Source organism: Salmo salar, chromosome 18 (genome assembly GCF_965601325.2).
Source record: "Salmo salar chromosome 18, fSalSal1, whole genome shotgun sequence".
Lineage (NCBI taxonomy): Eukaryota > Metazoa > Chordata > Actinopteri > Salmoniformes > Salmonidae > Salmo > Salmo salar.
The window spans coordinates 64,452,187-64,478,295 of NC_138308.1; positions in this window are offsets into that span (position 1 = coordinate 64,452,187).

Below are 26,109 nucleotides of genomic sequence, written 5' to 3' on the forward strand. Positions count from 1 at the left end.
TGACGTTTTTTATTGACGTCGTTTTTTGGGTTGCTTTTGCTTGTGCACAAGGCATATGTTTTGTGTATTTTGAATATGATTTCATAGGAAAAAAGTGACTTTTTTTTGTCTTTTTTTTTGCAAAATGACATGTCCAATGCTTTTTTTTTGACAATTATGAAAGTATTGAATGTGCCAAATCACAGCAAATATCCAATAGATGGCTAGAGCTCTCCGCAGTGAATTTTCATATTGCAAATGTAACACAATTGAAGACCCAAGAGTCAAATTTTGAAAAAATGACATATTTTTTTGAAAACTTTTCAACCCCTTAAAAAGTGGTTTCTGGCCCGTTTTTCAATTTTTTTTCGATTGTTATGTCAATTACACATGTATAAGAGCTGTATGAACATGCTAATGACGTTTTTTATTGACGTCGTTTTTTGGGTTGCTTTTGCTTGTGCACAAGGCATATGTTTTGTGCATTTTGAATATGATTTCATAGGAAAAAAGTGACTTTTTTTGTCTTTTTTTTTGCAAAATGACATGTCCAATGCTTTTTTTTGTCAATTATGAAAGTATTGAATGTGCCAAATCACAGCAAATATCCAATAGATGGCTAGAGCTCTCCGCAGTGAATTTTCATATTGCAAATGTAACACAATTCAAGACCCAAGAGTCAAATTTTGAAAAAAGGACATATTTTTTTGAAAACTTTTCAACCCCTTAAAAAGTGGTTTCTGGCCCGTTTTTCAATTTTTTTTCGATTGTTATGTCAATTACACATGTATAAGAGCTGTATGAACATGCTAATGACGTTTTTTATTGACGTCGTTTTTTGGGTTGCTTTTGCTTGTGCACAAGGCATATGTTTTGTGTATTTTGAATATGATTTCATAGGAAAAAAGTGACTTTTTTTTGTCTTTTTTTTGCAAAATGACATGTCCAATGCTTTTTTTTTGACAATTATGAAAGTATTGAATGTGCCAAATCACAGCAAATATTCAATAGATGGCTAGAGCTCTCCGCAGTGAATTTTCATATTGCAAATGTAACACAATTGAAGACCCAAGAGTCAAATTTTGAAAAAATGACATATTTTTTTGAAAACTTTTCAACCCCTTAAAAAGTGGTTTCTGGCCCGTTTTTCAATTTTTTTTCGATTGTTATGTCAATTACACATGTATAAGAGCTGTATGAACATGCTAATGACGTTTTTTATTGACGTCGTTTTTTGGGTTGCTTTTGCTTGTGCACAAGGCATATGTTTTGTGCATTTTGAATATGATTTCATAGGAAAAAAGTGACTTTTTTTTGTCATTTTTTTTGCAAAATGACATGTCCAATGCTTTTTTTTTGACAATTATGAAAGTATTGAATGTGCCAAATCACAGCAAATATCCAATAGATGGCTAGAGCTCTCCGCAGTGAATTTTCATATTGCAAATGTAACACAATTCAAGACCCAAGAGTCAAATTTTGAAAAAATGAAATATTTTTTTGAAAACTTTTCAACCCCTTAAAAAGTGGTTTCTGGCCCGTTTTTCGATTTTTTTTCGATTGTTATGTCAATTACACATGTATAAGAGCTGTATGAACATGCTAATGACGTTTTTTATTGACGTCGTTTTTTGGGTTGCTTTTGCTTGTGCACAAGGCATATGTTTTGTGTATTTTGAATATGATTTCATAGGAAAAAAGTGACTTTTTTTTGTCTTTTTTTTTGCAAAATGACATGTCCAATGCTTTTTTTTTGACAATTATGAAAGTATTGAATGTGCCAAATCACAGCAAATATCCAATAGATGGCTAGAGCTCTCTGCAGTGAATTTTCATATTGCAAATGTAACACAATTGAAGACCCAAGAGTCAAATTTTGAAAAAATGACATATTTTTTTGAAAACTTTTCAACCCCTTAAAAAGTGGTTTCTGGCCCGTTTTTCAATTTTTTTTCGATTGTTATGTCAATTACACATGTATAAGAGCTGTATGAACATGCTAATGACGTTTTTTATTGACGTCGTTTTTTGGGTTGCTTTTGCTTGTGCACAAGGCATATGTTTTGTGCATTTTGAATATGATTTCATAGGAAAAAAGTGACTTTTTTTGTCTTTTTTTTTGCAAAATGACATGTCCAATGCTTTTTTTTGTCAATTATGAAAGTATTGAATGTGCCAAATCACAGCAAATATCCAATAGATGGCTAGAGCTCTCCGCAGTGAATTTTCATATTGCAAATGTAACACAATTCAAGACCCAAGAGTCAAATTTTGAAAAAAGGACATATTTTTTTGAAAACTTTTCAACCCCTTAAAAAGTGGTTTCTGGCCCGTTTTTCATTTTTTTTTCGATTGTTATGTCAATTACACATGTATAAGAGCTGTATGAACATGCTAATGACGTTTTTTATTGACGTCGTTTTTTGGGTTGCTTTTGCTTGTGCACAAGGCATATGTTTTGTGCATTTTGAATATGATTTCATAGGAAAAAAGTGACTTTTTTGTCTTTTTTTTTGCAAAATGACATGTCCAATGCTTTTTTTTGTCAATTATGAAAGTATTGAATGTGCCAAATCACAGCAAATATCCAATAGATGGCTAGAGCTCTCCGCAGTGAATTTTCATATTGCAAATGTAACACAATTCAAGACCCAAGAGTCAAATTTTGAAAAAAGGACATATTTTTTTGAAAACTTTTCAACCCCTTAAAAAGTGGTTTCTGGCCCGTTTTTCAATTTTTTTTCGATTGTTATGTCAATTACACATGTATAAGAGCTGTATGAACATGCTAATGACGTTTTTTATTGACGTCGTTTTTTGGGTTGCTTTTGCTTGTGCACAAGGCATATGTTTTGTGTATTTTGAATATGATTTCATAGGAAAAAAGTGACTTTTTTTTTGTCTTTTTTTTTGCAAAATGACATGTCCAATGCTTTTTTTTTGACAATTATGAAAGTATTGAATGTGCCAAATCACAGCAAATATTCAATAGATGGCTAGAGCTCTCCGCAGTGAATTTTCATATTGCAAATGTAACACAATTGAAGACCCAAGAGTCAAATTTTGAAAAAATGACATATTTTTTTGAAAACTTTTCAACCCCTTAAAAAGTGGTTTCTGGCCCGTTTTTCAATTTTTTTTCGATTGTTATGTCAATTACACATGTATAAGAGCTGTATGAACATGCTAATGACGTTTTTTATTGACGTCGTTTTTTGGGTTGCTTTTGCTTGTGCACAAGGCATATGTTTTGTGCATTTTGAATATGATTTCATAGGAAAAAAGTGACTTTTTTGTCTTTTTTTTTGCAAAATGACATGTCCAATGCTTTTTTTTGTCAATTATGAAAGTATTGAATGTGCCAAATCACAGCAAATATCCAATAGATGGCTAGAGCTCTCCGCAGTGAATTTTCATATTGCAAATGTAACACAATTCAAGACCCAAGAGTCAAATTTTGAAAAAAGGACATATTTTTTTGAAAACTTTTCAACCCCTTAAAAAGTGGTTTCTGGCCCGTTTTTCAATTTTTTTTCGATTGTTATGTCAATTACACATGTATAAGAGCTGTATGAACATGCTAATGACGTTTTTTATTGACGTCGTTTTTTGGGTTGCTTTTGCTTGTGCACAAGGCATATGTTTTGTGTATTTTGAATATGATTTCATAGGAAAAAAGTGACTTTTTTTTTGTCTTTTTTTTTGCAAAATGACATGTCCAATGCTTTTTTTTTGACAATTATGAAAGTATTGAATGTGCCAAATCACAGCAAATATTCAATAGATGGCTAGAGCTCTCCGCAGTGAATTTTCATATTGCAAATGTAACACAATTGAAGACCCAAGAGTCAAATTTTGAAAAAATGACATATTTTTTTGAAAACTTTTCAACCCCTTAAAAAGTGGTTTCTGGCCCGTTTTTCAATTTTTTTTCGATTGTTATGTCAATTACACATGTATAAGAGCTGTATGAACATGCTAATGACGTTTTTTATTGACGTCGTTTTTTGGGTTGCTTTTGCTTGTGCACAAGGCATATGTTTTGTGTATTTTGAATATGATTTCATAGGAAAAAAGTGACTTTTTTTGTCTTTTTTTTGCAAAATGACATGTCCAATGCTTTTTTTTTGACAATTATGAAAGTATTGAATGTGCCAAATCACAGCAAATATCCAATAGATGGCTAGAGCTCTCCGCAGTGAATTTTCATATTGCAAATGTAACACAATTCAAGACCCAAGAGTCAAATTTTGAAAAAATGACATATTTTTTTGAAAACTTTTCAACCCCTTAAAAAGTGGTTTCTGGCCCGTTTTTCGAAATTTTTTCGATTGTTATGTCAATTACACATGTATAAGAGCTGTATGAACATGCTAATGACGTTTTTTATTGAAGTCGTTTTTTGGGTTGCTTTTGCTTGTGCACAAGGCATATGTTTTGTGCATTTTGAATATGATTTCATAGGAAAAAAGTGACTTTTTTTTGTCTTTTTTTTTGCAAAATGACATGTCCAATGCTTTTTTTTGTCAATTATGAAAGTATTGAATGTGCCAAATCACAGCAAATATCCAATAGATGGCTAGAGCTCTCCGCAGTGAATTTTCATATTGCAAATGTAACACAATTGAAGACCCAAGAGTCAAATTTTGAAAAAATGACATATTTTTTTGAAAACTTTTCAACCCCTTAAAAAGTGGTTTCTGGCCCGTTTTTCAATTTTTTTTCGATTGTTATGTCAATTACACATGTATAAGAGCTGTATGAACATGCTAATGACGTTCTTTATTGACGTCGTTTTTTGGGTTGCTTTTGCTTGTGCACAAGGCATATGTTTTGTGTATTTTGAATATGATTTCATAGGAAAAAAGTGACTTTTTTTTGTCTTTTTTTTTGCAAAATGACATGTCCAATGCTTTTTTTTTGACAATTATGAAAGTATTGAATGTGCCAAATCACAGCAAATATCCAATAGATGGCTAGAGCTCTCCGCAGTGAATTTTCATATTGCAAATGTAACACAATTCAAGACCCAAGAGACAAATTTTGAAAAAATTACATATTTTTTTGAAAACTTTTCAACCCCTTAAAAAGTGGTTTCTGGCCCGTTTTTCAATTTTTTTTCGATTGTTATGTCAATTACACATGTATAAGAGCTGTATGAACATGCTAATGACGTTTTTTATTGACGTCGTTTTTTGGGTTGCTTTTGCTTGTGCACAAGGCATATGTTTTGTGCATTTTGAATATGATTTCATAGGAAAAAAGTGACTTTTTTTTGTCATTTTTTTTGCAAAATGACATGTCCAATGCTTTTTTTTTGACAATTATGAAAGTATTGAATGTGCCAAATCACAGCAAATATCCAATAGATGGCTAGAGCTCTCCGCAGTGAATTTTCATATTGCAAATGTAACACAATTCAAGACCCAAGAGTCAAATTTTGAAAAAATGACATATTTTTTTGAAAACTTTTCAACCCCTTAAAAAGTGGTTTCTGGCCCGTTTTTCAATTTTTTTTCGATTGTTATGTCAATTACACATGTATAAGAGCTGTATGAACATGCTAATGACGTTTTTTATTGACGTCGTTTTTTGGGTTGCTTTTGCTTGTGCACAAGGCATATGTTTTGTGTATTTTGAATATGATTTCATAGGAAAAAAGTGACTTTTTTTTGTCTTTTTTTTTGCAAAATGACATGTCCAATGCTTTTTTTTGTCAATTATGAAAGTATTGAATGTGCCAAATCACAGCAAATATCCAATAGATGGCTAGAGCTCTCCGCAGTGAATTTTCATATTGCAAATGTTACACAATTCAAGACCCAAGAGTCAAATTTTGAAAAAATGACATATTTTTTTGAAAACTTTTCAACCCCTTAAAAAGTGGTTTCTGGCCCGTTTTTCGTTTTTTTTTCGATTGTTATGTCAATTACACATGTATAAGAGCTGTATGAACATGCTAATGACGTTTTTTATTGACGTCGTTTTTTGGGTTGCTTTTGCTTGTGCACAAGGCATATGTTTTGTGCATTTTGAATATGATTTCATAGGAAAAAAGTGACTTTTTTTTGTCATTTTTTTTGCAAAATGACATGTCCAATGCTTTTTTTTTGACAATTATGAAAGTATTGAATGTGCCAAATCACAGCAAATATCCAATAGATGGCTAGAGCTCTCCGCAGTGAATTTTCATATTGCAAATGTTACACAATTCAAGACCCAAGAGTCAAATTTTGAAAAAATGACATATTTTTTTGAAAACTTTTCAACCCCTTAAAAAGTGGTTTCTGGCCCGTTTTTCGATTTTTTTTCGATTGTTATGTCAATTACACATGTATAAGAGCTGTATGAACATGCTAATGACGTTTTTTATTGACGTCGTTTTTTGGGTTGCTTTTGCTTGTGCACAAGGCATATGTTTTGTGCATTTTGAATATGATTTCATAGGAAAAAAGTGACTTTTTTTTGTCATTTTTTTTGCAAAATGACATGTCCAATGCTTTTTTTTTGACAATTATGAAAGTATTGAATGTGCCAAATCACAGCAAATATCCAATAGATGGCTAGAGCTCTCCGCAGTGAATTTTCATATTGCAAATGTAACACAATTCAAGACCCAAGAGTCAAATTTTGAAAAAATGACATATTTTTTTGAAAACTTTTCAACCCCTTAAAAAGTGGTTTCTGGCCCGTTTTTCAATTTTTTTTCGATTGTTATGTCAATTACACATGTATAAGAGCTGTATGAACATGCTAATGACGTTTTTTATTGACGTCGTTTTTTGGGTTGCTTTTGCTTGTGCACAAGGCATATGTTTTGTGCATTTTGAATATGATTTCATAGGAAAAAAGTGACTTTTTTTGTCTTTTTTTTTGCAAAATGACATGTCCAATGCTTTTTTTTGTCAATTATGAAAGTATTGAATGTGCCAAATCACAGCAAATATCCAATAGATGGCTAGAGCTCTCCGCAGTGAATTTTCATATTGCAAATGTAACACAATTCAAGACCCAAGAGTCAAATTTTGAAAAAATGACATATTTTTTTGAAAACTTTTCAACCCCTTAAAAAGTGGTTTCTGGCCCGTTTTTCGATTTTTTTCGATTGTTATGTCAATTACACATGTATAAGAGCTGTATGAACATGCTAATGACGTTTTTTATTGACGTCGTTTTTTGGGTTGCTTTTGCTTGTGCACAAGGCATATGTTTTGTGCATTTTGAATATGATTTCATAGGAAAAAAGTGACTTTTTTGTCTTTTTTTTTGCAAAATGACATGTCCAATGCTTTTTTTTGTCAATTATGAAAGTATTGAATGTGCCAAATCACAGCAAATATCCAATAGATGGCTAGAGCTCTCCGCAGTGAATTTTCATATTGCAAATGTAACACAATTCAAGACCCAAGAGTCAAATTTTGAAAAAAGGACATATTTTTTTGAAAACTTTTCAACCCCTTAAAAAGTGGTTTCTGGCCCGTTTTTCAATTTTTTTTCGATTGTTATGTCAATTACACATGTATAAGAGCTGTATGAACATGCTAATGACGTTTTTTATTGACGTCGTTTTTTGGGTTGCTTTTGCTTGTGCACAAGGCATATGTTTTGTGTATTTTGAATATGATTTCATAGGAAAAAAGTGACTTTTTTTTTGTCTTTTTTTTTGCAAAATGACATGTCCAATGCTTTTTTTTTGACAATTATGAAAGTATTGAATGTGCCAAATCACAGCAAATATTCAATAGATGGCTAGAGCTCTCCGCAGTGAATTTTCATATTGCAAATGTAACACAATTGAAGACCCAAGAGTCAAATTTTGAAAAAATGACATATTTTTTTGAAAACTTTTCAACCCCTTAAAAAGTGGTTTCTGGCCCGTTTTTCAATTTTTTTTCGATTGTTATGTCAATTACACATGTATAAGAGCTGTATGAACATGCTAATGACGTTTTTTATTGACGTCGTTTTTTGGGTTGCTTTTGCTTGTGCACAAGGCATATGTTTTGTGTATTTTGAATATGATTTCATAGGAAAAAAGTGACTTTTTTTGTCTTTTTTTTGCAAAATGACATGTCCAATGCTTTTTTTTTGACAATTATGAAAGTATTGAATGTGCCAAATCACAGCAAATATCCAATAGATGGCTAGAGCTCTCCGCAGTGAATTTTCATATTGCAAATGTAACACAATTCAAGACCCAAGAGTCAAATTTTGAAAAAATGACATATTTTTTTGAAAACTTTTCAACCCCTTAAAAAGTGGTTTCTGGCCCGTTTTTCGAAATTTTTTCGATTGTTATGTCAATTACACATGTATAAGAGCTGTATGAACATGCTAATGACGTTTTTTATTGAAGTCGTTTTTTGGGTTGCTTTTGCTTGTGCACAAGGCATATGTTTTGTGCATTTTGAATATGATTTCATAGGAAAAAAGTGACTTTTTTTTGTCTTTTTTTTTGCAAAATGACATGTCCAATGCTTTTTTTTGTCAATTATGAAAGTATTGAATGTGCCAAATCACAGCAAATATCCAATAGATGGCTAGAGCTCTCCGCAGTGAATTTTCATATTGCAAATGTAACACAATTGAAGACCCAAGAGTCAAATTTTGAAAAAATGACATATTTTTTTGAAAACTTTTCAACCCCTTAAAAAGTGGTTTCTGGCCCGTTTTTCAATTTTTTTTCGATTGTTATGTCAATTACACATGTATAAGAGCTGTATGAACATGCTAATGACGTTTTTTATTGACGTCGTTTTTTGGGTTGCTTTTGCTTGTGCACAAGGCATATGTTTTGTGTATTTTGAATATGATTTCATAGGAAAAAAGTGACTTTTTTTTGTCTTTTTTTTTGCAAAATGACATGTCCAATGCTTTTTTTTTGACAATTATGAAAGTATTGAATGTGCCAAATCACAGCAAATATCCAATAGATGGCTAGAGCTCTCCGCAGTGAATTTTCATATTGCAAATGTAACACAATTCAAGACCCAAGAGACAAATTTTGAAAAAATTACATATTTTTTTGAAAACTTTTCAACCCCTTAAAAAGTGGTTTCTGGCCCGTTTTTCAATTTTTTTTCGATTGTTATGTCAATTACACATGTATAAGAGCTGTATGAACATGCTAATGACGTTTTTTATTGACGTCGTTTTTTGGGTTGCTTTTGCTTGTGCACAAGGCATATGTTTTGTGCATTTTGAATATGATTTCATAGGAAAAAAGTGACTTTTTTGTCTTTTTTTTTGCAAAATGACATGTCCAATGCTTTTTTTTGTCAATTATGAAAGTATTGAATGTGCCAAATCACAGCAAATATCCAATAGATGGCTAGAGCTCTCCGCAGTGAATTTTCATATTGCAAATGTAACACAATTCAAGACCCAAGAGTCAAATTTTGAAAAAAGGACATATTTTTTTGAAAACTTTTCAACCCCTTAAAAAGTGGTTTCTGGCCCGTTTTTCAATTTTTTTTCGATTGTTATGTCAATTACACATGTATAAGAGCTGTATGAACATGCTAATGACGTTTTTTATTGACGTCGTTTTTTGGGTTGCTTTTGCTTGTGCACAAGGCATATGTTTTGTGTATTTTGAATATGATTTCATAGGAAAAAAGTGACTTTTTTTTTGTCTTTTTTTTTGCAAAATGACATGTCCAATGCTTTTTTTTTGACAATTATGAAAGTATTGAATGTGCCAAATCACAGCAAATATTCAATAGATGGCTAGAGCTCTCCGCAGTGAATTTTCATATTGCAAATGTAACACAATTGAAGACCCAAGAGTCAAATTTTGAAAAAATGACATATTTTTTTGAAAACTTTTCAACCCCTTAAAAAGTGGTTTCTGGCCCGTTTTTCAATTTTTTTTCGATTGTTATGTCAATTACACATGTATAAGAGCTGTATGAACATGCTAATGACGTTTTTTATTGACGTCGTTTTTTGGGTTGCTTTTGCTTGTGCACAAGGCATATGTTTTGTGTATTTTGAATATGATTTCATAGGAAAAAAGTGACTTTTTTTGTCTTTTTTTTGCAAAATGACATGTCCAATGCTTTTTTTTTGACAATTATGAAAGTATTGAATGTGCCAAATCACAGCAAATATCCAATAGATGGCTAGAGCTCTCCGCAGTGAATTTTCATATTGCAAATGTAACACAATTCAAGACCCAAGAGTGAAATTTTGAAAAAATGACATATTTTTTTGAAAACTTTTCAACCCCTTAAAAAGTGGTTTCTGGCCCGTTTTTCGAAATTTTTTCGATTGTTATGTCAATTACACATGTATAAGAGCTGTATGAACATGCTAATGACGTTTTTTATTGAAGTCGTTTTTTGGGTTGCTTTTGCTTGTGCACAAGGCATATGTTTTGTGCATTTTGAATATGATTTCATAGGAAAAAAGTGACTTTTTTTTGTCTTTTTTTTTGCAAAATGACATGTCCAATGCTTTTTTTTGTCAATTATGAAAGTATTGAATGTGCCAAATCACAGCAAATATTCAATAGATGGCTAGAGCTCTCCGCAGTGAATTTTCATATTGCAAATGTAACACAATTGAAGACCCAAGAGTCAAATTTTGAAAAAATGACATATTTTTTTGAAAACTTTTCAACCCCTTAAAAAGTGGTTTCTGGCCCGTTTTTCGAAATTTTTTCGATTGTTATGTCAATTACACATGTATAAGAGCTGTATGAACATGCTAATGACGTTTTTTATTGAAGTCGTTTTTTGGGTTGCTTTTGCTTGTGCACAAGGCATATGTTTTGTGCATTTTGAATATGATTTCATAGGAAAAAAGTGACTTTTTTTTGTCTTTTTTTTTGCAAAATGACATGTCCAATGCTTTTTTTTGTCAATTATGAAAGTATTGAATGTGCCAAATCACAGCAAATATCCAATAGATGGCTAGAGCTCTCCGCAGTGAATTTTCATATTGCAAATGTAACACAATTGAAGACCCAAGAGTCAAATTTTGAAAAAATGACATATTTTTTTGAAAACTTTTCAACCCCTTAAAAAGTGGTTTCTGGCCCGTTTTTCAATTTTTTTTCGATTGTTATGTCAATTACACATGTATAAGAGCTGTATGAACATGCTAATGACGTTTTTTATTGACGTCGTTTTTTGGGTTGCTTTTGCTTGTGCACAAGGCATATGTTTTGTGTATTTTGAATATGATTTCATAGGAAAAAAGTGACTTTTTTTTTGCAAAATGACATGTCCAATGCTTTTTTTTTGACAATTATGAAAGTATTGAATGTGCCAAATCACAGCAAATATTCAATAGATGGCTAGAGCTCTCCGCAGTGAATTTTCATATTGCAAATGTAACACAATTGAAGACCCAAGAGTCAAATTTTGAAAAAATGACATATTTTTTTGAAAACTTTTCAACCCCTTAAAAAGTGGTTTCTGGCCCGTTTTTCAATTTTTTTTCGATTGTTATGTCAATTACACATGTATAAGAGCTGTATGAACATGCTAATGACGTTTTTTATTGACGTCGTTTTTTGGGTTGCTTTTGCTTGTGCACAAGGCATATGTTTTGTGTATTTTGAATATGATTTCATAGGAAAAAAGTGACTTTTTTTGTCTTTTTTTTGCAAAATGACATGTCCAATGCTTTTTTTTTGACAATTATGAAAGTATTGAATGTGCCAAATCACAGCAAATATCCAATAGATGGCTAGAGCTCTCCGCAGTGAATTTTCATATTGCAAATGTAACACAATTCAAGACCCAAGAGTCAAATTTTGAAAAAATGACATATTTTTTTGAAAACTTTTCAACCCCTTAAAAAGTGGTTTCTGGCCCGTTTTTCGAAATTTTTTCGATTGTTATGTCAATTACACATGTATAAGAGCTGTATGAACATGCTAATGACGTTTTTTATTGAAGTCGTTTTTTGGGTTGCTTTTGCTTGTGCACAAGGCATATGTTTTGTGCATTTTGAATATGATTTCATAGGAAAAAAGTGACTTTTTTTTGTCTTTTTTTTTGCAAAATGACATGTCCAATGCTTTTTTTTGTCAATTATGAAAGTATTGAATGTGCCAAATCACAGCAAATATCCAATAGATGGCTAGAGCTCTCCGCAGTGAATTTTCATATTGCAAATGTAACACAATTGAAGACCCAAGAGTCAAATTTTGAAAAAATGACATATTTTTTTGAAAACTTTTCAACCCCTTAAAAAGTGGTTTCTGGCCCGTTTTTCAATTTTTTTTCGATTGTTATGTCAATTACACATGTATAAGAGCTGTATGAACATGCTAATGACGTTTTTTATTGACGTCGTTTTTTGGGTTGCTTTTGCTTGTGCACAAGGCATATGTTTTGTGTATTTTGAATATGATTTCATAGGAAAAAAGTGACTTTTTTTTGTCTTTTTTTTTGCAAAATGACATGTCCAATGCTTTTTTTTGGACAATTATGAAAGTATTGAATGTGCCAAATCACAGCAAATATCCAATAGATGGCTAGAGCTCTCCGCAGTGAATTTTCATATTGCAAATGTAACACAATTCAAGACCCAAGAGACAAATTTTGAAAAAATTACATATTTTTTTGAAAACTTTTCAACCCCTTAAAAAGTGGTTTCTGGCCCGTTTTTCAATTTTTTTTCGATTGTTATGTCAATTACACATGTATAAGAGCTGTATGAACATGCTAATGACGTTTTTTATTGACGTCGTTTTTTGGGTTGCTTTTGCTTGTGCACAAGGCATATGTTTTGTGCATTTTGAATATGATTTCATAGGAAAAAAGTGACTTTTTTTTGTCATTTTTTTTGCAAAATGACATGTCCAATGCTTTTTTTTTGACAATTATGAAAGTATTGAATGTGCCAAATCACAGCAAATATCCAATAGATGGCTAGAGCTCTCCGCAGTGAATTTTCATATTGCAAATGTAACACAATTCAAGACCCAAGAGTCAAATTTTGAAAAAATGACATATTTTTTTGAAAACTTTTCAACCCCTTAAAAAGTGGTTTCTGGCCCGTTTTTCAATTTTTTTTCGATTGTTATGTCAATTACACATGTATAAGAGCTGTATGAACATGCTAATGACGTTTTTTATTGACGTCGTTTTTTGGGTTGCTTTTGCTTGTGCACAAGGCATATGTTTTGTGTATTTTGAATATGATTTCATAGGAAAAAAGTGACTTTTTTTTGTCTTTTTTTTTGCAAAATGACATGTCCAATGCTTTTTTTTGTCAATTATGAAAGTATTGAATGTGCCAAATCACAGCAAATATCCAATAGATGGCTAGAGCTCTCCGCAGTGAATTTTCATATTGCAAATGTAACACAATTCAAGACCCAAGAGTCAAATTTTGAAAAAATGACATATTTTTTTGAAAACTTTTCAACCCCTTAAAAAGTGGTTTCTGGCCCGTTTTTCAATTTTTTTTCGATTGTTATGTCAATTACACATGTATAAGAGCTGTATGAACATGCTAATGACGTTTTTTATTGACGTCGTTTTTTGGGTTGCTTTTGCTTGTGCACAAGGCATATGTTTTGTGCATTTTGAATATGATTTCATAGGAAAAAAGTGACTTTTTTTTGTCTTTTTTTTTGCAAAATGACATGTCCAATGCTTTTTTTTGTCAATTATGAAAGTATTGAATGTGCCAAATCACAGCAAATATCCAATAGATGGCTAGAGCTCTCCGCAGTGAATTTTCATATTGCAAATGTAACACAATTCAAGACCCAAGAGTCAAATTTTGAAAAAATGACATATTTTTTTGAAAACTTTTCAACCCCTTAAAAAGTGGTTTCTGGCCCGTTTTTCGATTTTTTTTCGATTGTTATGTCAATTACACATGTATAAGAGCTGTATGAACATGCTAATGACGTTTTTTATTGACGTCGTTTTTTGGGTTGCTTTTGCTTGTGCACAAGGCATATGTTTTGTGCATTTTGAATATGATTTCATAGGAAAAAAGTGACTTTTTTTTGTCATTTTTTTTGCAAAATGACATGTCCAATGCTTTTTTTTTGACAATTATGAAAGTATTGAATGTGCCAAATCACAGCAAATATCCAATAGATGGCTAGAGCTCTCCGCAGTGAATTTTCATATTGCAAATGTAACACAATTCAAGACCCAAGAGTCAAATTTTGAAAAAATGACATATTTTTTTGAAAACTTTTCAACCCCTTAAAAAGTGGTTTCTGGCCCGTTTTTCGATTTTTTTTCGATTGTTATGTCAATTACACATGTATAAGAGCTGTATGAACATGCTAATGACGTTTTTTATTGACGTCGTTTTTTGGGTTGCTTTTGCTTGTGCACAAGGCATATGTTTTGTGTATTTTGAATATGATTTCATAGGAAAAAAGTGACTTTTTTTTGTCTTTTTTTTTGCAAAATGACATGTCCAATGCTTTTTTTTTTGACAATTATGAAAGTATTGAATGTGCCAAATCACAGCAAATATCCAATAGATGGCTAGAGCTCTCCGCAGTGAATTTTCATATTGCAAATGTAACACAATTGAAGACCCAAGAGTCAAATTTTGAAAAAATGACATATTTTTTTGAAAACTTTTCAACCCCTTAAAAAGTGGTTTCTGGCCCGTTTTTCAATTTTTTTTCGATTGTTATGTCAATTACACATGTATAAGAGCTGTATGAACATGCTAATGACGTTTTTTATTGACGTCGTTTTTTGGGTTGCTTTTGCTTGTGCACAAGGCATATGTTTTGTGCATTTTGAATATGATTTCATAGGAAAAAAGTGACTTTTTTTTTGTCTTTTTTTTTGCAAAATGACATGTCCAATGCTTTTTTTTTGACAATTATGAAAGTATTGAATGTGCCAAATCACAGCAAATATTCAATAGATGGCTAGAGCTCTCCGCAGTGAATTTTCATATTGCAAATGTAACACAATTGAAGACCCAAGAGTCAAATTTTGAAAAAAGGACATATTTTTTTGAAAACTTTTCAACCCCTTAAAAAGTGGTTTCTGGCCCGTTTTTCAATTTTTTTTCGATTGTTATGTCAATTACACATGTATAAGAGCTGTATGAACATGCTAATGACGTTTTTTATTGACGTCGTTTTTTGGGTTGCTTTTGCTTGTGCACAAGGCATATGTTTTGTGTATTTTGAATATGATTTCATAGGAAAAAAGTGACTTTTTTTTTGTCTTTTTTTTTGCAAAATGACATGTCCAATGCTTTTTTTTTGACAATTATGAAAGTATTGAATGTGCCAAATCACAGCAAATATTCAATAGATGGCTAGAGCTCTCCGCAGTGAATTTTCATATTGCAAATGTAACACAATTGAAGACCCAAGAGTCAAATTTTGAAAAAATGACATATTTTTTTGAAAACTTTTCAACCCCTTAAAAAGTGGTTTCTGGCCCGTTTTTCAAATTTTTTTCGATTGTTATGTCAATTACACATGTATAAGAGCTGTATGAACATGCTAATGACGTTTTTTATTGACGTCGTTTTTTGGGTTGCTTTTGCTTGTGCACAAGGCATATGTTTTGTGTATTTTGAATATGATTTCATAGGAAAAAAGTGACTTTTTTTGTCTTTTTTTTTTGCAAAATGACATGTCCAATGCTTTTTTTTTTGACAATTATGAAAGTATTGAATGTGCCAAATCACAGCAAATATCCAATAGATGGCTAGAGCTCTCCGCAGTGAATTTTCATATTGCAAATGTAACACAATTCAAGACCCAAGAGACAAATTTTGAAAAAATTACATATTTTTTTGAAAACTTTTCAACCCCTTAAAAAGTGGTTTCTGGCCCGTTTTTCAATTTTTTTTCGATTGTTATGTCAATTACACATGTATAAGAGCTGTATGAACATGCTAATGATGTTTTTTATTGACGTCGTTTTTTGGGTTGCTTTTGCTTGTGCACAAGGCATATGTTTTGTGCATTTTGAATATGATTTCATAGGAAAAAGGTGACTTTTTTTTGTCTTTTTTTTTGCAAAATGACATGTCCAATGCTTTTTTTTGTCAATTATGAAAGTATTGAATGTGCCAAATCACAGCAAATATCCAATAGATGGCTAGAGCTCTCCGCAGTGAATTTTCATATTGCAAATGTAACACAATTCAAGACCCAAGAGTCAAATTTTGAAAAAATTACATTTTTTTGAAAACTTTTCAACCCCTTAAAAAGTGGTTTCTGGCCCGTTTTTCAATTTTTTTTCGATTGTTATGTCAATTACACATGTATAAGAGCTGTATGAACATGCTAATGACGTTTTTTATTGACGTCGTTTTTTGGGTTGCTTTTGCTTGTGCACAAGGCATATGTTTTGTGCATTTTGAATATGATTTCATAGGAAAAAAGTGACTTTTTTTTGTCTTTTTTTTTGCAAAATGACATGTCCAATGCTTTTTTTTGTCAATTATGAAAGTATTGAATGTGCCAAATCACAGCAAATATCCAATAGATGGCTAGAGCTCTCCGCAGTGAATTTTCATATTGCAAATGTAACACAATTCAAGACCCAAGAGTCAAATTTTGAAAAAATGACATATTTTTTTGAAAACTTTTCAACCCCTTAAAAAGTGGTTTCTGGCCCGTTTTTCAATTTTTTTTCGATTGTTATGTCAATTACACATGTATAAGAGCTGTATGAACATGCTAATGACGTTTTTTATTGACGTCGTTTTTTGGGTTGCTTTTGCTTGTGCACAAGGCATATGTTTTGTGCATTTTGAATATGATTTCATAGGAAAAAAGTGACTTTTTTTTGTCTTTTTTTTTGCAAAATGACATGTCCAATGCTTTTTTTTGTCAATTATGAAAGTATTGAATGTGCCAAATCACAGCAAATATCCAATAGATGGCTAGAGCTCTCCGCAGTGAATTTTCATATTGCAAATGTAACACAATTGAAGACCCAAGAGTCAAATTTTGAAAAAATGACATATTTTTTTGAAAACTTTTCAACCCCTTAAAAAGTGGTTTCTGGCCCGTTTTTCAATTTTTTTTCGATTGTTATGTCAATTACACATGTATAAGAGCTGTATGAACATGCTAATGACGTTTTTTATTGACGTCGTTTTTTGGGTTGCTTTTGCTTGTGCACAAGGCATATGTTTTGTGCATTTTGAATATGATTTCATAGGAAAAAAGTGACTTTTTTTTGTCTTTTTTTTTGCAAAATGACATGTCCAATGCTTTTTTTTGTCAATTATGAAAGTATTGAATGTGCCAAATCACAGCAAATATCCAATAGATGGCTAGAGCTCTCCGCAGTGAATTTTCATATTGCAAATGTAACACAATTCAAGACCCAAGAGTCAAATTTGGAAAAAATGACATATTTTTTTGAAAACTTTTCAACCCGAGAAAAAGTGGTTGCTGGCCCGTTTTAATTTTTTTTTTCGATTGTCATGTCAATTACACATGTATAAGAGCTGTATGAACATGCTAATGACGTTTTTTATTGAAGTCGTTTTTTGGGTTGCTTTTGCTTGTGCACAAGGCATATGTTTTGTGCATTTTGAATATGATTTCATAGGAAAAAAGTGACTTTTTTTTGTCTTTTTTTTTGCAAAATGACATGTCCAATGCTTTTTTTTGTCAATTATGAAAGTATTGAATGTGCCAAATCACAGCAAATATCCAATAGATGGCTAGAGCTCTCCGCAGTGAATTTTCATATTGCAAATGTAACACAATTGAAGACCCAAGAGTCAAATTTTGAAAAAATGACATATTTTTTTGAAAACTTTTCAACCCCTTAAAAAGTGGTTTCTGGCCCGTTTTTCAATTTTTTTTCGATTGTTATGTCAATTACACATGTATAAGAGCTGTATGAACATGCTAATGACGTTTTTTATTGACGTCGTTTTTTGGGTTGCTTTTGCTTGTGCACAAGGCATATGTTTTGTGTATTTTGAATATGATTTCATAGGAAAAAAGTGACTTTTTTTTGTCTTTTTTTTTGCAAAATGACATGTCCAATGCTTTTTTTTTGACAATTATGAAAGTATTGAATGTGCCAAATCACAGCAAATATCCAATAGATGGCTAGAGCTCTCCGCAGTGAATTTTCATATTGCAAATGTAACACAATTCAAGACCCAAGAGACAAATTTTGAAAAAATTACATATTTTTTTGAAAACTTTTCAACCCCTTAAAAAGTGGTTTCTGGCCCGTTTTTCAATTTTTTTTCGATTGTTATGTCAATTACACATGTATAAGAGCTGTATGAACATGCTAATGATGTTTTTTATTGACGTCGTTTTTTGGGTTGCTTTTGCTTGTGCACAAGGCATATGTTTTGTGCATTTTGAATATGATTTCATAGGAAAAAAGTGACTTTTTTTTGTCTTTTTTTTTGCAAAATGACATGTCCAATGCTTTTTTTTGTCAATTATGAAAGTATTGAATGTGCCAAATCACAGCAAATATCCAATAGATGGCTAGAGCTCTCCGCAGTGAATTTTCATATTGCAAATGTAACACAATTCAAGACCCAAGAGTCAAATTTGGAAAAAATGACATATTTTTTTGAAAACTTTTCAACCCGAGAAAAAGTGGTTGCTGGCCCTTTTTAATTTTTTTTTTCGATTGTCATGTCAATTACACATGTATAAGAGCTGTATGAACATGCTAATGACGTTTTTTATTGAAGTCGTTTTTTGGGTTGCTTTTGCTTGTGCACAAGGCATATGTTTTGTGCATTTTGAATTTGATCTCATAGGAAAAAAGTGACTTTTTTTGGTCTTTTTTTTTGCAAAATGACATGTCCAATGCTTTTTTTTGTCAATTATGAAAGTATTGAATGTGCCAAATCACAGCAAATATCCAATAGATGGCTAGAGCTCTCCGCAGTGAATTTTCATATTGCAAATGTAACACAATTCAAGACCCAAGAGTCAAATTTTGAAAAAATGACATATTTTTTTGAAAACTTTTCAACCCCTTAAAAAGTGGTTTCTGGCCCGTTTTTCGAAATTTTTTCGAATGTTATGTCAATTACACATGTATAAGAGCTGTATGAACATGCTAATGACGTTTTTTATTGAAGTCGTTTTTTGGGTTGCTTTTGCTTGTGCACAAGGCATATGTTTTGTGCATTTTGAATATGATTTCATAGGAAAAAAGTGACTTTTTTTTGTCTTTTTTTGCAAAATGACATGTCCAATGCTTTTCTTTGTCAATTATGAAAGTATTGAATGTGCCAAATCACAGCAAATATCCAATAGATGGCTAGAGCTCTCCGCAGTGAATTTTCATATTGCAAATGTAACACAATTCAAGACCCAAGAGTCAAATTTGGAAAAAATGACATATTTTTTTGAAAACTTTTCAACCCGAGAAAAAGTGGTTGCTGGCCCTTTTTAATTTTTTTTTTCGATTGTCATGTCAATTACACATGTATAAGAGCTGTATGAACATGCTAATGACGTTTTTTATTGAAGTCGTTTTTTGGGTTGCTTTTGCTTGTGCACAAGGCATATGTTTTGTGCATTTTGAATTTGATCTCATAGGAAAAAAGTGACTTTTTTTGGTCTTTTTTTTTGCAAAATGACATGTCCAATGCTTTTTTTTGTCAATTATGAAAGTATTGAATGTGCCAAATCACAGCAAATATCCAATAGATGGCTAGAGCTCTCCGCAGTGAATTTTCATATTGCAAATGTAACACAATTCAAGACCCAAGAGTCAAATTTTGAAAAAATGACATATTTTTTTGAAAACTTTTCAACCCCTTAAAAAGTGGTTTCTGGCCCGTTTTTCGAAATTTTTTCGAATGTTATGTCAATTACACATGTATAAGAGCTGTATGAACATGCTAATGACGTTTTTTATTGAAGTCGTTTTTTGGGTTGCTTTTGCTTGTGCACAAGGCATATGTTTTGTGCATTTTGAATATGATTTCATAGGAAAAAAGTGACTTTTTTTTGTCTTTTTTTTGCAAAATGACATGTCCAATGCTTTTCTTTGTCAATTATGAAAGTATTGAATGTGCCAAATCACAGCAAATATCCAATAGATGGCTAGAGCTCTCCGCAGTGAATTTTCATATTGCAAATGTAACACAATTCAAGACCCAAGAGTCAAATTTTGAAAAAATGACATATTTTTTTGAAAACTTTTCAACCCCTTAAAAAGTGGTTTCTGGCCCGTTTTTCAATTTTTTTTCGATTGTTATGTCAATTACACATGTATAAGAGCTGTATGAACATGCTAATGACGTTTTTTATTGACGTCGTTTTTTGGGTTGCTTTTGCTTGTGCACAAGGCATATGTTTTGTGCATTTTGAATATGATTTCATAGGAAAAAAGTGACTTTTTTTTGTCTTTTTTTTTGCAAAATGACATGTCCAATGCTTTTTTTTGTCAATTATGAAAGTATTGAATGTGCCAAATCACAGCAAATATCCAATAGATGGCTAGAGCTCTCCGCAGTGAATTTTCATATTGCAAATGTAACACAATTGAAGACCCAAGAGTCAAATTTTGAAAAAATGACATATTTTTTTGAAAACTTTTCAACCCCTTAAAAAGTGGTTTCTGGCCCGTTTTTCAATTTTTTTTCGATTGTTATGTCAATTACACATGTATAAGAGCTGTATGAACATGCTAATGACGTTTTTTATTGACGTCGTTTTTTGGGTTGCTTTTGCTTGTGCACAAGGCATATGTTTTGTGTATTTTGAATATGATTTCATAGGAAAAAAGTGACTTTTTTTTGTCTTTTTTTTTGCAAAATGACATGTCCAGTGCTTTTTTTTTGACAATTATGAAAGTATTGAATGTGCCAAATCACAGCAAATATCCAATAGATGGCTAGAGCTCTCCGCAGTGAATTTTCATATTGCAAATGTAACACAATTCAAGACCCAAGAGTCAAATTTTGAAAAAATGACATATTTTTTTGAAAACTTTTCAACCCCTTAAAAAGTGGTTTCTGGCCCGTTTTTCAATTTTTTTTCGATTGTTATGTCAATTACACATGTATAAGAGCTGTATGAACATGCTAATGACGTTTTTTATTGACGTCGTTTTTTGGGTTGCTTTTGCTTGTGCACAAGGCATATGTTTTGTGCATTTTGAATATGATTTCATAGGAAAAAAGTGACTTTTTTTTGTCTTTTTTTTTGCAAAATGACATGTCCAATGCTTTTTTTTGTCAATTATGAAAGTATTGAATGTGCCAAATCACAGCAAATATCCAATAGATGGCTAGAGCTCTCCGCAGTGAATTTTCATATTGCAAATGTAACACAATTGAAGACCCAAGAGTCAAATTTTGAAAAAATGACATATTTTTTTGAAAACTTTTCAACCCCTTAAAAAGTGGTTTCTGGCCCGTTTTTCAATTTTTTTTCGATTGTTATGTCAATTACACATGTATAAGAGCTGTATGAACATGCTAATGACGTTTTTTATTGACGTCGTTTTTTGGGTTGCTTTTGCTTGTGCACAAGGCATATGTTTTGTGTATTTTGAATATGATTTCATAGGAAAAAAGTGACTTTTTTTTGTCTTTTTTTTGGCAAAATGACATGTCCAATGCTTTTTTTTTGACAATTATGAAAGTATTGAATGTGCCAAATCACAGCAAATATCCAATAGATGGCTAGAGCTCTCCGCAGTGAATTTTCATATTGCAAATGTAACACAATTCAAGACCCAAGAGACAAATTTTGAAAAAATTACATATTTTTTTGAAAACTTTTCAACCCCTTAAAAAGTGGTTTCTGGCCCGTTTTTAATTTTTTTTCGATTGTTATGTCAATTACACATGTATAAGAGCTGTATGAACATGCTAATGATGTTTTTTATTGACGTCGTTTTTTGGGTTGCTTTTGCTTGTGCACAAGGCATATGTTTTGTGCATTTTGAATATGATTTCATAGGAAAAAAGTGACTTTTTTTGTCTTTTTTTTTGCAAAATGACATGTCCAATGCTTTTTTTTGTCAATTATGAAAGTATTGAATGTGCCAAATCACAGCAAATATCCAATAGATGGCTAGAGCTCTCCGCAGTGAATTTTCATATTGCAAATGTAACACAATTCAAGACCCAAGAGTCAAATTTTGAAAAAATGACATATTTTTTTGAAAACTTTTCAACCCCTTAAAAAGTGGTTTCTGGCCCGTTTTTCAATTTTTTTTCGATTGTTATGTCAATTACACATGTATAAGAGCTGTATGAACATGCTAATGATGTTTTTTATTGACGTCGTTTTTTGGGTTGCTTTTGCTTGTGCACAAGGCATATGTTTTGTGCATTTTGAATATGATTTCATAGGAAAAAAGTGACTTTTTTTTGTCTTTTTTTTTGCAAAATGACATGTCCAATGCTTTTTTTTGTCAATTATGAAAGTATTGAATGTGCCAAATCACAGCAAATATCCAATAGATGGCTAGAGCTCTCCGCAGTGAATTTTCATATTGCAAATGTAACACAATTCAAGACCCAAGAGTCAAATTTTGAAAAAATGACATATTTTTTTGAAAACTTTTCAACCCCTTAAAAAGTGGTTTCTGGCCCGTTTTTCAATTTTTTTCCGATTGTTATGTCAATTACACATGTATAAGAGCTGTATGAACATGCTAATGACGTTTTTTATTGACGTCGTTTTTTGGGTTGCTTTTGCTTGTGCACAAGGCATATGTTTTGTGCATTTTGAATATGATTTCATAGGAAAAAAGTGACTTTTTTTTGTCTTTTTTTTTGCAAAATGACATGTCCAATGCTTTTTTTTGTCAATTATGAAAGTATTGAATGTGCCAAATCACAGCAAATATCCAATAGATGGCTAGAGCTCTCCGCAGTGAATTTTCATATTGCAAATGTAACACAATTGAAGACCCAAGAGTCAAATTTTGAAAAAATGACATTTTTTTGAAAACTTTTCAACCCCTTAAAAAGTGGTTTCTGGCCCGTTTTTCAATTTTTTTTCGATTGTTATGTCAATTACACATGTATAAGAGCTGTATGAACATGCTAATGACGTTTTTTATTGACGTCGTTTTTTGGGTTGCTTTTGCTTGTGCACAAGGCATATGTTTTGTGCATTTTGAATATGATTTCATAGGAAAAAAGTGACTTTTTTTTGTCTTTTTTTTTGCAAAATGACATGTCCAATGCTTTTTTTTGTCAATTATGAAAGTATTGAATGTGCCAAATCACAGCAAATATCCAATAGATGGCTAGAGCTCTCCGCAGTGAATTTTCATATTGCAAATGTAACACAATTCAAGACCCAAGAGTCAAATTTGGAAAAAATGACATATTTTTTTGAAAACTTTTCAACCCGAGAAAAAGTGGTTGCTGGCCCGTTTTAAATTTTTTTTTCGATTGTCATGTCAATTACACATGTATAAGAGCTGTATGAACATGCTAATGACGTTTTTTATTGAAGTCGTTTTTTGGGTTGCTTTTGCTTGTGCACAAGGCATATGTTTTGTGCATTTTGAATATGATTTCATAGGAAAAAAGTGACTTTTTTTTGTCTTTTTTTTTGCAAAATGACATGTCCAATGCTTTTTTTTGTCAATTATGAAAGTATTGAATGTGCCAAATCACAGCAAATATCCAATAGATGGCTAGAGCTCTCCGCAGTGAATTTTCATATTGCAAATGTAACACAATTGAAGACCCAAGAGTCAAATTTTGAAAAAATGACATATTTTTTTGAAAACTTTTCAACCCCTTAAAAAGTGGTTTCTGGCCCCTTTTTCAATTTTTTTTCGATTGTTATGTCAATTACACATGTATAAGAGCTGTATGAACATGCTAATGACGTTTTTTATTGACGTCGTTTTTTGGGTTGCTTTTGCTTGTGCACAAGGCATATGTTTTGTGTATTTTGAATATGATTTCATAGGAAAAAAGTGACTTTTTTTTGTCTTTTTTTTTGCAAAATGACATGTCCAGTGCTTTTTTTTTGACAATTATGAAAGTATTGAATGTGCCAAATCACAGCAAATATCCAATAGATGGCTAGAGCTCTCCGCAGTGAATTTTCATATTGCAAATGTAACACAATTCAAGACCCAAGAGTCAAATTTTGAAAAAATGACATATTTTTTTGAAAACTTTTCAACCCCTTAAAAAGTGGTTTCTGGCCCGTTTTTCAATTTTTTTTCGATTTGTTATGTCAATTACACATGTATAAGAGCTGTATGAACATGCTAATGACGTTTTTTATTGACGTCGTTTTTTGGGTTGCTTTTGCTTGTGCACAAGGCATATGTTTTGTGCATTTTGAATATGATTTCATAGGAAAAAAGTGACTTTTTTTTGTCTTTTTTTTTGCAAAATGACATGTCCAATGCTTTTTTTTGTCAATTATGAAAGTATTGAATGTGCCAAATCACAGCAAATATCCAATAGATGGCTAGAGCTCTCCGCAGTGAATTTTCATATTGCAAATGTAACACAATTGAAGACCCAAGAGTCAAATTTTGAAAAAATGACATATTTTTTTGAAAACTTTTCAACCCCTTAAAAAGTGGTTTCTGGCCCGTTTTTCAATTTTTTTTCGATTGTTATGTCAATTACACATGTATAAGAGCTGTATGAACATGCTAATGACGTTTTTTATTGACGTCGTTTTTTGGGTTGCTTTTGCTTGTGCACAAGGCATATGTTTTGTGTATTTTGAATATGATTTCATAGGAAAAAAGTGACTTTTTTTTGTCTTTTTTTTGGCAAAATGACATGTCCAATGCTTTTTTTTTGACAATTATGAAAGTATTGAATGTGCCAAATCACAGCAAATATCCAATAGATGGCTAGAGCTCTCCTCAGTGAATTTTCATATTGCAAATGTAACACAATTCAAGACCCAAGAGACAAATTTTGAAAAAATTACATATTTTTTTGAAAACTTTTCAACCCCTTAAAAAGTGGTTTCTGGCCCGTTTTTAATTTTTTTTCGATTGTTATGTCAATTACACATGTATAAGAGCTGTATGAACATGCTAATGATGTTTTTTATTGACGTCGTTTTTTGGGTTGCTTTTGCTTGTGCACAAGGCATATGTTTTGTGCATTTTGAATATGATTTCATAGGAAAAAAGTGACTTTTTTTGTCTTTTTTTTTGCAAAATGACATGTCCAATGCTTTTTTTTGTCAATTATGAAAGTATTGAATGTGCCAAATCACAGCAAATATCCAATAGATGGCTAGAGCTCTCCGCAGTGAATTTTCATATTGCAAATGTAACACAATTCAAGACCCAAGAGTCAAATTTTGAAAAAATGACATATTTTTTTGAAAACTTTTCAACCCCTTAAAAAGTGGTTTCTGGCCCGTTTTTCAATTTTTTTTCGATTGTTATGTCAATTACACATGTATAAGAGCTGTATGAACATGCTAATGATGTTTTTTATTGACGTCGTTTTTTGGGTTGCTTTTGCTTGTGCACAAGGCATATGTTTTGTGCATTTTGAATATGATTTCATAGGAAAAAAGTGACTTTTTTTTGTCTTTTTTTTTGCAAAATGACATGTCCAATGCTTTTTTTTGTCAATTATGAAAGTATTGAATGTGCCAAATCACAGCAAATATCCAATAGATGGCTAGAGCTCTCCGCAGTGAATTTTCTTATTGCAAATGTAACACAATTCAAGACCCAAGAGTCAAATTTTGAAAAAATGACATATTTTTTTGAAAACTTTTCAACCCCTTAAAAAGTGGTTTCTGGCCCGTTTTTCAATTTTTTTTCGATTGTTATGTCAATTACACATGTATAAGAGCTGTATGAACATGCTAATGATGTTTTTTATTGACGTCGTTTTTTGGGTTGCTTTTGCTTGTGCACAAGGCATATGTTTTGTGCATTTTGAATATGATTTCATAGGAAAAAAGTGACTTTTTTTTGTCTTTTTTTTTGCAAAATGACATGTCCAATGCTTTTTTTTGTCAATTATGAAAGTATTGAATGTGCCAAATCACAGCAAATATCCAATAGATGGCTAGAGCTCTCCGCAGTGAATTTTCATATTGCAAATGTAACACAATTCAAGACCCAAGAGTCAAATTTTGAAAAAATGACATATTTTTTTGAAAACTTTTCAACCCCTTAAAAAGTGGTTTCTGGCCCGTTTTTCAATTTTTTTTCGATTGTTATGTCAATTACACATGTA